Source organism: Lutjanus erythropterus, chromosome 17 (assembly GCF_056507025.1).
Source record: "Lutjanus erythropterus isolate fLutEry1 chromosome 17, fLutEry1.hap2, whole genome shotgun sequence".
NCBI lineage: Eukaryota > Metazoa > Chordata > Actinopteri > Lutjaniformes > Lutjanidae > Lutjanus > Lutjanus erythropterus.
In genome coordinates this window covers 36,093,360-36,106,997 of record NC_139333.1, presented here as the reverse complement: position 1 = coordinate 36,106,997, position 13,638 = coordinate 36,093,360, and positions in this window count along the sequence as shown.

Here is a 13,638-nt window from a genome sequence, read left to right as displayed (position 1 = left end):
CACTATTACAGCTTTAAGATAATTTGTGTTTTGAGAGCTGAATATAATTGTTTTGAGACTATAATTTTCCCTTTGCCTTCAAGAAACCTAATTGAACTAAGTGGGAAGGAGCTGCTGGTAAAGAATGAATCTGTTCCTTTCAAACAGTGGGCATCCAGAGGTACAATGATCAATAGAGCTCTTTTGGCTTTCATACTGACATTATCTGTGTGCATCTATGCCATCCTGGTGTTTGATGGCTCTGCTAATTTAACACAGAGATAATGAAAGTTACAGAATAAGACAGATGGACGGATGCTCTGCAGGGAGAGAGAAGAAAATAAGATTAAAGGGAACGATTGAAGGAGCAAGAGAAAAGCTGCTGAGATTTGAAAGCTGTACATATCAATTAAAAGCATACTGTAAGGGGAAGCATTTGAGACACTTGAGACACAACATAGAGCCGTCCAGTCTGGGTCCAGACATCTGAATCCACCAGAGTGTAACAAGTTGGCAATTAGCCCTTCGCTAAAGCCCGCCTCTGAACAGCCACTGTCCAGTCATAGATTAGCAACCCTAACTAGGGTGCCGCAGGCCTGTCAAGCTTCTTAGTTCTCTCCGTTGTTAAAGCAGCGTGCATGGGGCTCTGAGAAGAGCAATACGTGTCTCATGCCTTTGGATGGTGGTGTCTTTTTTGCAGTCTTTCAAAAGCAAAAAAAAAAACAGAATCACGTGTGGGAAATTAATTCAATTATGTCTTAATCTGCTCTAATGTTAGCATGTCTGACTAACTAATGCCAGCTTGCAACCTGCAATAACATGAACTCCTCCGCCAGCATTTTAGAAAATAAAAAACAGCAACAGCTGACTTCAAAGCTATGCTCAGCCTAAAAGTAACGAGTAACGACAACCTTCCTAGAAATGTGGTGGAGTCAAAAGTACAGTTATTTGTCTTTGAAATGTAGTGGAGTGAAAGTCAGAAGTTTCCAAAAAAACATGACTGTTTGCATTTTGCATTTAATATTAAGCATGTAATCCACATTCTCAGCTCAAGGCTTCTGCCACTATACTGGCTCACCAATCCATCTCAATACAGGTGTTAAACTAGGACACACAAAAAAGTCCCGCAGTCTGTTTTTGACATTTTGGACATATGAAGAAAATTTGACTTGACTGAGTTCCTGTATGCACTTATGTTGGTCTCAGCCATGTATGTTCCTTGGGTCCATTTATTTTGCAGGGAATTGCAGCTAGATAGTAACCACTATCATTACAGTTCCCCTATGCAAGGGCTCAACAACAAGGTAAAAAAGAATTTAACACTTTCCAGACCTGACGATGGATGCAGCTATGGCATAAGCCATCGCCCTTCTTTCTCATCTCTGTTGAGAGTGTGCAGTACCAGTCAGGTGCTTGCAAGAAAATGACGGTGTGTAAACACAAAGTCTATGAGCTGAAGCATAAGCAAGTGTTCTGATGATCCTGCAAACAGGAATTTAGTTGAGTGGTGTTAAGAGGATGTGGGTGAAATTCCAACTATGTATTGTGCAGTTTAAGAGCAACATGGAAGAACACTGGCTTGTTTCCAAAGGGACATAAATTTTACCAAAAACATCACTGGAGTGCAATAACAAGGGTCAACAGCATCTCACTTGCATGGCAGCTAAGAGGGCTGCCAACAACCACTCTATGGGGCCTTCCTGGCGCTTATATGAAACATGAATGCTGAAGCAAGTCACGTAATTGCAAAACTGATCACCAGTCTGTCATGTTCCAAATAACACTAGTTACTAGTGTTACTACTCCAATAGTTATTTTGCTGTTACCACTAATAAAAGAAATCCACCCCACCTTCACCATACACAGGCTACCTCGCCATATACTATGTTTCCATGGCACATTATAATAAAATGCAAGCAGGGGCAGCACCAGATATGATACTACAGGGGTACCTAGAGTGTCATAGTTTGCCTGTGTTCACAGCTGCTCCTGTTATGCTTCAAAATGTATGACACCACCCTCTACTTCCTGCTTGACAGGGGTGAAAAAGCTAAAATAATGCTGAGCTGGGTTGTGAGGCTGTCTTAGTATTGTGTGGAAAATGAAAAAAGGTTTCATTTTAAAACAGTTTCCTCAGAAACTTAATTTCTCTGAAAGGTGCCCAGGAGTGAGCCAGTGGAAATGTAAACAGAGGGCAGAGCATAAGCATCACTGTGGGAGCTTCATAATGAGTCTGCTATGATTTTGGTCAAACTTTTTTCTCCCACCACAATATTAGGTAGAACAAATATAGTTTCTAAACACTGCTAGAACCACCCTGTTTACACGAATAAAGAAACCTGTGGAAATGGTTCAGATCCAAACCATAACAAGACAATTTTACTGCTAAACAAAACCAGACATTATGTATAATGCCAGTCATACCCTCTTTACACCTGGATTAAAAATGTGATTTGTATCTGGGTACTTTATCTAGGTAAGGAAAAATGCATGTTAATGCCAGGTGTAAATGCATGCAAAGTGCATTCAGAATGTGATCGGATCAGATGGTCAGGCTTGAATTCTGATCAGACCTCAGCCAGATGTAAATGGAATCTGCACAGCAGGACGACATTGTTAAGAAAAAATCCAGAGGTATTTGCTGTGTCATCTCACTCTGTCTCCCCACATTTCTCCCTCATTTGTCTTGTTCCTTTATAAATTTGTAACACAATTCCCTTCATTTTCCTCTTATCCCTAATACTTCCTTTCCCCTTCTTTCTCTGTCCCTCCATCTTTCATCCAATCTACACTCAATCTTTTTTTCCCTTACAATGACTATAAGGCTCTCTATTCTACACATGGTCAGGAAACTGACCTATGCTCACTGCAACATGGGCCAAAGAGCAGGGCAGTGAAGGTGTGCTATGGATTTACAGCAGGAAAGCACCAGAAAAAGCTAGCTGAGAGATTGTTCATATTTTCAGTTTAAATCTAAAGATAGGTCCAGCCTGTCCTCAGCAGGAAAGCAGGTCTATAAATTGTCTGGATAAGCAGCTCATTTCAACCCATATTTGTACTTACTGTTAGACAGCAACCTCTAGTGGCCATAGCAATTATGACAGGAGCAAAGAAGGATGTCCGGTGATGTAGTATAAAGAGTGAGAAAGTCTGCATTAGGAGGTGACTGATGGAAGGTTCAAGTAAACACAGGACCTTCAGCCAGGAAACTGGGTTCATGTCCTATGTTAAACCAAAAGTCAAATGTCTTGGCAGAACAGCACCTCTGTTCCAGGTATATGTTGTATTATGAGATAGATAGCCACCATCTTATTGGTTGAAGAATAGAAATAACCAACAAACAAGTTTAAACTGATTGAACTGTGCAGCAAGGTGTAAAATCTGACTGTTGCCATGAAGTTCAGCATCTTTGCTTTGTTGATAGGAAAACAATAGCTCATGCTGACACAAAGCTTCTGCCTCTGATCTTATGCCCCATGTCCTCCCTTCCTGATGATGCAAAAAGATTCTCAATGAGTGAACCACCGCAATGATGCTCTCTCATGACCCCTCCAAGAGACCATCGATTTCAGCGGGTCTTTGCTCTCTCTCTTTCTGTCTCCTCCTCCTTCCTAAACAGAGTGGAGTATCTTCAGCTGGCCTGTTATTGCCATTCCACATCTTAATGGCTCCACTATTGACTGTGTGCTGATTGTTTTAGCTGGTAGAGGTGGGCCATTGACCCAGAAGGGCCGTCTTACAATAGGCTCAGTGGGATAACAAACAAGGTCCATGGACAACAGCCACAGAGATAAGTGCCCTCTCCAGAGACCCAACGTGCAATCAAGAGGCTAAACAGATGTGGAGAGAGAGAAACAGAGAGAGAGAAGAAGGTGGCTGGGAAAGAGGGGAATGATAAATTCGTCACTCAATAGGCAGAAATGACCAGAGCTGAGAACCAGAGCTGTGAGGATTCTCTAGCTGCTTAGCTTAACAATATTGGAGAGAAAAACATTAAGATGTTTGTGATTGTGTGTGTATGAGTGGGTGTGAATGTGTTTTAATTTGTGCACAAAGCCCTGGTCCTCAACCCAAAAACGTCAATAATACACAGACTGACTTTACAAAGACTTCAGTTTGTAGTTGTGTAAGTTGTTGTGCTTTTGTTTGCGCAAGTGTGAATGAGAATGTGTGTACTCTTTGTACTATCATTCCACCCCAATGCATATTTTAATGCAGCTTTAGCAAGTGACAATGGACAAACCAATATACACAGCCTCTAGAGCAACTGAGCTACCAGGCCACCAGGTAACAGAATCTTGATCTGTATTTGATCAGCACCGCTTAGTTTGACTGTTTGATCTGAGTTCAGGGAGCCTGAGGTGTTGCATTAGACTGACCTGGTGATGGGACACAATTAGATTGACCTACAACCAATCAGAGACACAACACATGTGCCATGTGACTTTCCAAATCTTTCTGTCAAATATTGTGTAAAACTTCTGAATGGAAGGGGGGCATATGTGCCAGAGCAAAGGAAAACATTAACTTGTCAGATTTGTTAATGAAGTGTGGAGTGGAAAAAATTGGGTTCGAAAACCCAAAAGAAAAGAAGAAAAACAACAGTTTCTTATCTAGGGCCACACCTAAGTTCCTCTCGCTCAGACAGTCTCATTAGTGGTGACAGACAGGTCTCAGCACAGGCATGCTTTCCCCTGAAGGGAAGCTTAGTGTCGTCCAGGTTGAGCTTTAAGTGGGGCTTTGACATCTGATTGTAGACTTGTGGCATTCAAGCCTCCAATAATAGAGTCAGCATAGCATCAGCATCAGCATTGGTGGAGAGGCAATTTGAGTGCATGTTAGTTCCAAGCATTCCTAGGAAGAGACAGAGGAGCTGGGGAACCAGAACAGAGCCTTGTGGAACTCCTGTTTCCATGTGTCATGCTTTAGATGCCAATCATTTCCTTGTTACCTGACAGGATTATCCTGTCACAGTGCAGAGTCAAACACAACCAACCATCATCCTCACCAGACCCTCCTCTCAACCATGCTCTGGATATGCAAACAGTTGAATAAAAACAGCCAATTTAAGTGCTTTCCACAAAAGGAAAGAAGAGAAACAGACAGACTGTGCATTTTTCCTCGATTCATTTACTCTATATCCCAAAATTTGGGGCAATTCTGCTTCCCACCAGGGAATATATTGAGGAAGGAGACATTTTTTAGCAGACCTGTCTCTATCTCTATCTCTATCTGTCATTTACAGCTTTTGGCTTCTCCCATCCTTTGACAATAAGATTGAAAATATCCTTTAAGGGTTGGTGGCTTATAATAAAGATAAAGAGAAGCAGGGCATAATACAATTCATCATCTGTGAGTGTGTGTGTTTAGGAGGCTGGTATCCAGGGGTTTCACCCTCCTCAACATGAATGCTGCCACAGTGGAAATGTCCTAGCTGTCACTCAGCTGTGTCTGGATCCTTAATTTACTTGTTTGTTTGAGAGGGAAGTGAAGGGACATATGAGAGACTAATCCTGGATGCCTCTAATGTTACATGTGTTTTTGTGTGTGTGGCTGCAGGTTGAGGTAAGTGTGTGTGTAAGTGCTGAAGTTACATATATGGCTGGTATGAGGGGAACACAGGTAATCAACAGGGTCTGCTGCCCATAACAAAGCTGTGTTCCAAAATTGATCACTTCAGTGTAGTATCTGCTGGTTTTAATAATTATGATTAAGGCAGAAGAATGTCATTTCAACATTAATCAACATTATAATGAACATAATATGAACTGTGCAGGCTACATGTAGCTTGACGTTCGCTGCGGCTGCATGTGAGGATGAAATGCCAAGTTCAGCCTGTGATCAGTCACTGTCTGACTGAACAGCCTCATGGAAGGGATGTTTTACAATTCTTCATATTTCAAACAAATGAAATTTGTTTAAACAAGTTATTTGGTGTTTTCAAAGTCATGATGTTGAGCTAAAACATTCTGTTCATGTTAAGAGAGCACCTGGAATTTTGTCTGAGATTCCCAAAATGGCAGCAAACCTCAGTCCAGCGTATTTTATCTCTCCAGCACAGCGCACAATTTACATATTCATAGTTTAATATTTTAAATATTTCCACACAAAGCTGGTGGCAGACATCGTGTTGTGTGTCTCATTCAGATGGTCGAGCCACAAGTTACTGTATTGAGTGTGTTAATGATCAGAGGTGTCTGACTTTATGGTACTTTGCACTCATCTGGTAACACAGAAGAGGAACAAAACACACTCTGCCCCACATGAAAGTTAAATCTTAAGAATAATACAGCAACATGACTTTATTTTCCTTTCCTGTCAAATGTCAATTACATTTATCAGTCTATGGCTATGCATTTTTTCCTGCTTTGCCTCAAGACTGGGGGATCACTGCACCCACAGCTTCAACACTGGGGGGGCATAACACCCAATGTATGCACCCCCCATAGATGGCACCTATGTATTTTGTTTTGGGAGCAATTGGTAAATGATCTATTTGTCGTGTTGATAGGAGAATGTGTTGATAAAACAGGGGGTGCTTTGTTGTGTGTCAGATGCTGCTGGTGTGGTTTTCCCTTCACTCCATGACCCAACTCAGACAATCAAAGAATGACTTTCAAAATATGAGTTGAAAAATATACTGCACACTTAATAGTTTAGTACTTGTGATTCAAGGCAACAGCTATAGTCTCAACCCATGCAGATGCATCGTTGTCAGAATCCCCCCCTTTATTTAGTGAAATAAAGGTCAGCATGACAGCATCAGCAACGTTGTTTGTTTATTTCCCCAACATAAATAATATCCATATAACTTTGTTTCACTCAATTTTCCTCTATTTTGTCTCTGGCCATCCCCCGCACAGTGGTTGTGTCCCACTAGCCTAGTGTGAATTCACATTCCAGTTTGTGTTGACTCAGATATTCTGTTTGTAGTGTTACTTCTAAAATCTGCTTAGATTCAGTCTTAGCATACCATCACACACATACAAACATCAAGACAGTCTATCAGGACCCAGATAATCACAGAAATAAAGCTGTAGTTTTGGTCAGTAATATCACTTTTTAGAGTCAGAAACATAATATACTCACTTAGACCCTTCAGAAGGTCATGCAGGGGGAGAGGCTGGCTCTAACCCAATGTCACCCCTGGGTAAAGTGTACATACAGTGCAGTACATGTGTTTGAAAATTCGTATATACACAAAAACAGATGCATACCTAGATATATACATACATATATGCAGACACAAACTGTTACAGCACACACAGACACACAAGCACAAAAAATATACTAATCTTGCCTTTCTTAAGGGGCCCTGCACCACCAGAACAATAGTTTTGCCCTACAGAATGCCTGTATGAAATATAACCCCATTCCCCCAGCCAGGACCCTGTGGTTTTGTGATAAATCGCTCTCCAAGCTGCTATACAAGAGGAAAACATGCATAACCAAGACCTGGGCACAGGACGCAGCTCTGCTGCTTAGAACTCACACTGGATTAAAACAAAGTCAGTGCTTGAATGCAGTATTCTGATCAGTGTTTCCCATCCAGCTTCGTCTGAGGAAGTAGCTTTATCTGGACAAGGATTAGAGAAGTCATTGTGAAGACATGAGCCAGCAGTTTGACTTTAAGTTCACTATGTCATCTTTATCTTCAAGGATGATGTGTTTCTTTTCCTTCAGGATATCCACACTTCCTTCAAATGTGTGCTTAAATCTTACATCTTAACTTTTTGCAACAGTATTCGGTTCATTTCATCTTCATATTTGAATTCTTGAATTTGCTTTTTTAATTGGTCTGAATTCCATCTAAGTTCTCTGACATCTTCCTTTCAGCTTTATGAAAGCTGCAGATACCCTGACTGTCCTCCTCTCTCTCTGTACATGTGGCTAGTCATGTTAGTCTTTGAACCCTCTTGTGTCCCTCTGTTCACTGGGTTTCACACAGACCAAAGTCAAACAAAAAACAGTTTCTCTTCTCCTTTTATCCCCATAAAGCAGCTGTGGACAAACTGTAGTCTTCCTACTCCCCCAGCTTTGAGCAGCTTCAAATACGGTAGTTTTTCCTTTTTGTTTCTTTCTCTCTGTATCTACCCCCTCCATCCCTCTCTCCCACAGAGTTTCTGCACAATTAGCCTGGTGGGAGAGATGTATGGCACAACTGGTGAAGGTGATGATGGGAAGAGAGAAAGAGCAGAGAGAAGGAAAAGGTACAGGGGAAAGGAAGGAAAGGGGTGGGGGCTAGAGAGAAATAAGTTTGGGGTTTAGTAGAATACTGTCACTTCTCACAGATGGACACTTTACATGATTGGAATATACACAAATACCTACATCAGTACATACAGCACACATTGAAACATACAGACACACACACTCTCACACACACACGCTGTACCGACAGTATGCAGCCATCCGTTCCTGGCCAGCACAAAAGTAAAGTAATGGCCTCTGTCAGGCTGTTTCCTGCTCTTTAATGAAAACACACAGCCCCTTCCCAGATACAGTCTCTACTGGATTTCATCTCCACCATGCTGCCATGCCACAAAGTCCCTTTAATTACCCAGCATGCTGAGGGGAGGCCTGACATATTGCAAAGAGGACAGATATGATGCCCATTGCATATCAACACACATGGCTGGGCCAGGACTGAGCTGGTTTGGGTTATGGAGGCTGCAGAGGTCACTGGAACCTTTCCATGGATAAAACAATACCAGTATAATGATAGTCCAGGAGATGTACTCTACTTTACCTGGAAATATGGCAGGAACATTGAGCAGGAATATCAATACAGATGATTATGCCAATATCAGGAAATAAGTCCTTCAAATCAAAAGATCCTTATATCCGACAGAACTATTTTTTGCAACAGTTAGTTCTGACGTTTGATTGGACGAGAGAAAGTCCTGATATAGAGTACAACTTAACTGTGACTTTGACCTTCATGTATCACTCTGCTTTGTCCTAATAACTGTTAGCTTATGTAAATGTTACAATTAAGACTAACTAATAACAACAAGACAAATACAACAAACAGATAGAGATCATAGAGACAAAAGGGGACAAGAGGCGTCTTGCAGTGGTGGAAACAGTACTGAAAATCAAATACAAATACTGTTTAATTACTAAAACATTACTCAATTACAAGTAAGAGTACAATGTTAGAAAAATACAAACTATAGTATAGTTTAATAGTTAGTTTATAAGTTCAAACTATTCTTGTCAAAAACTACTTGAAGTATTAATTAGTTTGCTGCAGTCATCTCTCCAAACTAGCGCTGTGCATTTTCCTTAACTGACAGGTGAAAATGCTAACAATCAATTAATTATTAATAATTTATCAGATACAAAGCGCATGTTTTTTTCTTGTTTTCAATATTTTTGGCCATTTTTTTCCTCATTTTAAGTTCAAGTTTCGTTATTCAACAAATGGTTTCACCAGACATGAATGCCATTTCTAGACTATTGATTAAATATTGATTAATACATTTTTAACATTTTTATCGGGGAAAATACCCACACTGAAATGCCTACGTGTTACCATTGTTACGAAATAATTTGCATAAACATAGTCTATTGTTACATGGCTTAAACATACAAATTATAAGACTGTTCTTCAGTTTTCATGATCAACAGATGGATTTATTAGTAGAATTTATTATTAGTAGTGGAATTTACTTCTTAAATTGGTTAAAATAACATAATTGCATCACAAAATCACATTGTTGGTTCATTTTCTTTCAGACCATTAATGAATTGCAGCAGAGTCCATTTGGAAGCAGACTCAGACCAACCTTTTCAGGTGGTCTCAGTCTTGTTGTTTGTTCCACACCAGGGTGAGCCTCAAAAATTAAACATGGACATTCAGTCTCTGATGAAGTCTGAGCTGAACAGAGCCTTGAGGCAGTTTTATTGATCCATGAAGAAAACTCTGCTGGGGAGCTCTACTGTGGTAACACGTAGATCTACAGAAAGTAGCTAGCAAGCTAACATTAGTGTGCAGGAAAATGTTTGTGTTGCTTGGCAACAGTCCAGTCCAGGCTGTGGTTATCCTCAGCACTTGGTCTCATGCCTATGACTGGATCACAGCTATGATGAGATTCAGTCCAACAGCAGTCCCTCTCATGTTACACTGCTTAATTAAAAAACAATGATATGCTTTTGTCAGTACATCGGTTATTATTTTCTGCTGAATAACTGCCATAGTGTGATGTGTGTGCATGAGCGTAACATGTCTGGGGTGACAAATAATAGCCCTTTGTGATTGGTCAAGACCTTACATGTGATCATAGCCAAATAAATGTTGTCTTTTTTTCAAATGGAAACGTTTTTGTCTTAAGGGTGTATTACAATGCTGATTTTAATCACTAAAAATAAAAGAAAAAATAAATTTGGGTGGGCCCAGGCCTGTTTGGCCTGTTAGACCACGCCTGGTGCATGTGTACATGAACATAACTCTGAGCCAAGGATCTACAGTGTAGATTTAGGCTAAAAAGATGGTGTAAATAACATTTTTTAGTCAACTTGGCATGTCGGGGCATGACACTTCAGCAATGTTTTGTTGACTGAAAAATTAAACCCCACCTGTAAGTAGTAGATGATGACTGAATTTTCATTTCTGTGTGAACTATCCCTTTAAGAATCAGAAGTATCCAGCAATAGTATGAGATATTGAGAAGTAAAATACAGTAGAAATGTTTCTTACGTCAAAGTCTTTAGTGCCTTTGTGAGCCAGTTTTTCAGTTCTATCACTAAGTGACCCTTTAGATAAAAATAATTAGACACAAATTTGTCTAGAGGCATCTGAACAATTAAAAAATAGCATTCAGTCTCTGTTAGTGAAGTTCTTCCCTCTGACGGCTTCTATCTTTTTATGGAGCAGTCTTTTAGATCTCCCTCTCTGTTATTCTCAGTGGTCAAACCAACATGACAAACAAAGAGGTGCTGTGGGGAAAAGTTACAGTGCAACAGCGGCTTGATAGAGACACATTATAAATTGAATTTCTATCCTTGAGAGGCCGACGTTTTCATTAATTTGTCCTCACTGCAAACACTCACTCCTTAAATCCCCCTTTGTGTCCTTTTTTATTGTCTGAAAACTTTAATATTGAGCCATATTAATTAATGGATGCTCTCACAACAGTGTGGATCCAGGAGGAAGCAGAGTAGCTGCTGGAAATGCAGGACATCAGGGATCTCTTTGGCGTGAACGATTTAACTCTCCGGGCGCCTATTTAAGATACTGTCACAACACTGGCTTACTCCTTCCTTTTTTCCCTCTGTCTCTCTTACTATTTATTTCCCCTTGCATTACTCCACCTGCACTTTCTCTTGTTTCATTCCGTTTTCTGTCCCTCTCTCCTCACAGAGTCACTGGACTGAAGGACAGTCCCATTCTTAAAAGTTTAATTTACTATCTGCTAGAAGGAATTGATTTCTGTTCAGTATAATAACCATACAGATCCTTTCTTGCTCTAATTAAGACCAACAGGTTTGTGCAGTGAAGTTTTGCCCTGTTTAATCCTTCAGGGAACCATGGGAAGTTGCCAGATCAAACCAGTTTGGTTTCACTGCAAAGCGTGAGTCTGGGTATTTAAAATAGTAGAAGAACATTTAAATGTTATAAACTCCCATCTAGACAAAGTCCCCACAGTGTTACATGACTGAGGAGAATACTACTGTAACTATTTTCCACCAAATACCCTCAATTTTGAATTTGTTGTCCAGTCCAGAAATGTTTCGGGCACTCGATTATTACGGGACAACAACTGGGCTCAGAATATTCTGGGAGCCTTTGGGCCCTCAGTGGTTAGACTGAAAGGTTTAAACAGATACATTCAGCTGATATTCTGTCATCCAGTCCCAGTAGGGCTAATCCAAGAATAATCTTCTATTTCTTTTTTGAAGTTTTAAGATGAGCTTTACTACAGCAACATACCTGTTACAGTTTTTCTCAATCGTTTTGGCTCATTTCTCGAAAAAGTCTCAATTTCCTCAAAACTGCAAGTGCAGTTGTCACACCTCTTTCATGGGACATCACAACCTTATTGTATTTTTTGCAAAAGGTAGTAACTCACCGTAAACATTTCATTCATGTTTCAAAACTTCATCTTTGTCTCATTAAAATGGCACCAAAATGAAAAGTGGTTTAATCATTGTGTTTAATCTTTGTGTGAGCCATGCTTCTCAAAATGTTTAGCTGTTTTTTTTACCATGACACTCAACCTGCAAATGTTTCTTCTATACAAATCTCTTTTTTGAGACACTGATTGCTTATTATACATGAACGAGAATGTCAGTTTTGTCTCACTGACTGCAAACTGTAGTTTTCCCCTTCATTGATTGATACAGTTAATCTGAAAATTGATAAGTAAACGCTCAGCCTCGAGGTGATAAACTGAGTTTACTTGGTTTTACCCCCCACTACAGCCCTGATTACATTTACTAGAAACAGAAAATTTAGCTTTGATCTTTCATATAAAGCTACATATAGAAAACTGTCCACAAAATGACCTCCATGTGATCCCTTGTTCATTACTGTCACCTGGTAATTCATCTGTCATCACAAACATCACACATCATAGATATTTATGGAATATCCATGTATGTGTGATACATTTTGATAAGTCAATGGATCAATGTGCATGTGATGGCTCAAATAGGGGCAGCATGGTGGCACGGTGCAGCAAAAAGGTCCTGAGTTCGACTCCCTCCAGCCAGCTAGGGCACTGGGGAGTTTGTGGCTGGGACAGGGCCTTTCTGTGCAGAGTTTGCATGTTCTCCTCGTGTCCACGTGGGTTCTCTCCAGGTTCTCCGGCTTCGTCCCACAGTCCAAAGACATGCAGTATAATAGGTTAACTGGTGAATCTAAATTGTCCATAGGTGTGAATGTGAGAGTGAGTGGTTGTTTGTCTCTATGTGTCAGCCCTGTGATGAACATAGTATCTGTTCAAAGATTTGAACTTCATGTTCTCATTTAAGAATTGAGCCAAAGCAAATGAGAAAACTGTAATTCCAGTTTGATATAGGCATTATTGTTCACTGAAGCCCCAGCCTGTTCCTATTTAAATCTGCTCAGATTTGATGCTAAGATTCCAATTTCTTTTCTCAATGATTGGTGATTTTTTGTATTCTTATTTGACTGTTGCTCAGAGGGATATTTGTCTCTTTCTGCTCTTTCAGTTTTCAGTCTGATTGAACCATTGTAAAGTGTTTTTTTCCTTCAGTAGAAAACATATTTTTTGTAAACTCTTAAATACAAAAACATAAGTAGTTGTCTCAGCCGTCTGACTGTGCTGAATCAAGTTTTTGTGGCAGGTGATTCCAAACTTTTGAGCAGTAGTGTCGTTGTTCTTATTTACATATTTTTCTGTTTGTGTTGTCAGACAACAGAATGAGCATGAAATAGTGATTTAATCTCGACTCAGTACTACATGTTAGCTGTCAGTCATTCCCAAGCCGCTGCACTGTGGTGATAAAATCATATAATTGCAAGATCATCTGACAAAATCAACATAAATTTCAGGTTGAAGACAACAGCTCTGCTTTTCAGCTATACTGACATTTAAGATGAGAGATCATTGAAGGTTTGAAGTGACAGGGAATATTACTAGTCTGAAACAGAGAGGAAATAAGATGCATTTATAAATGTAGCTGTCTTCA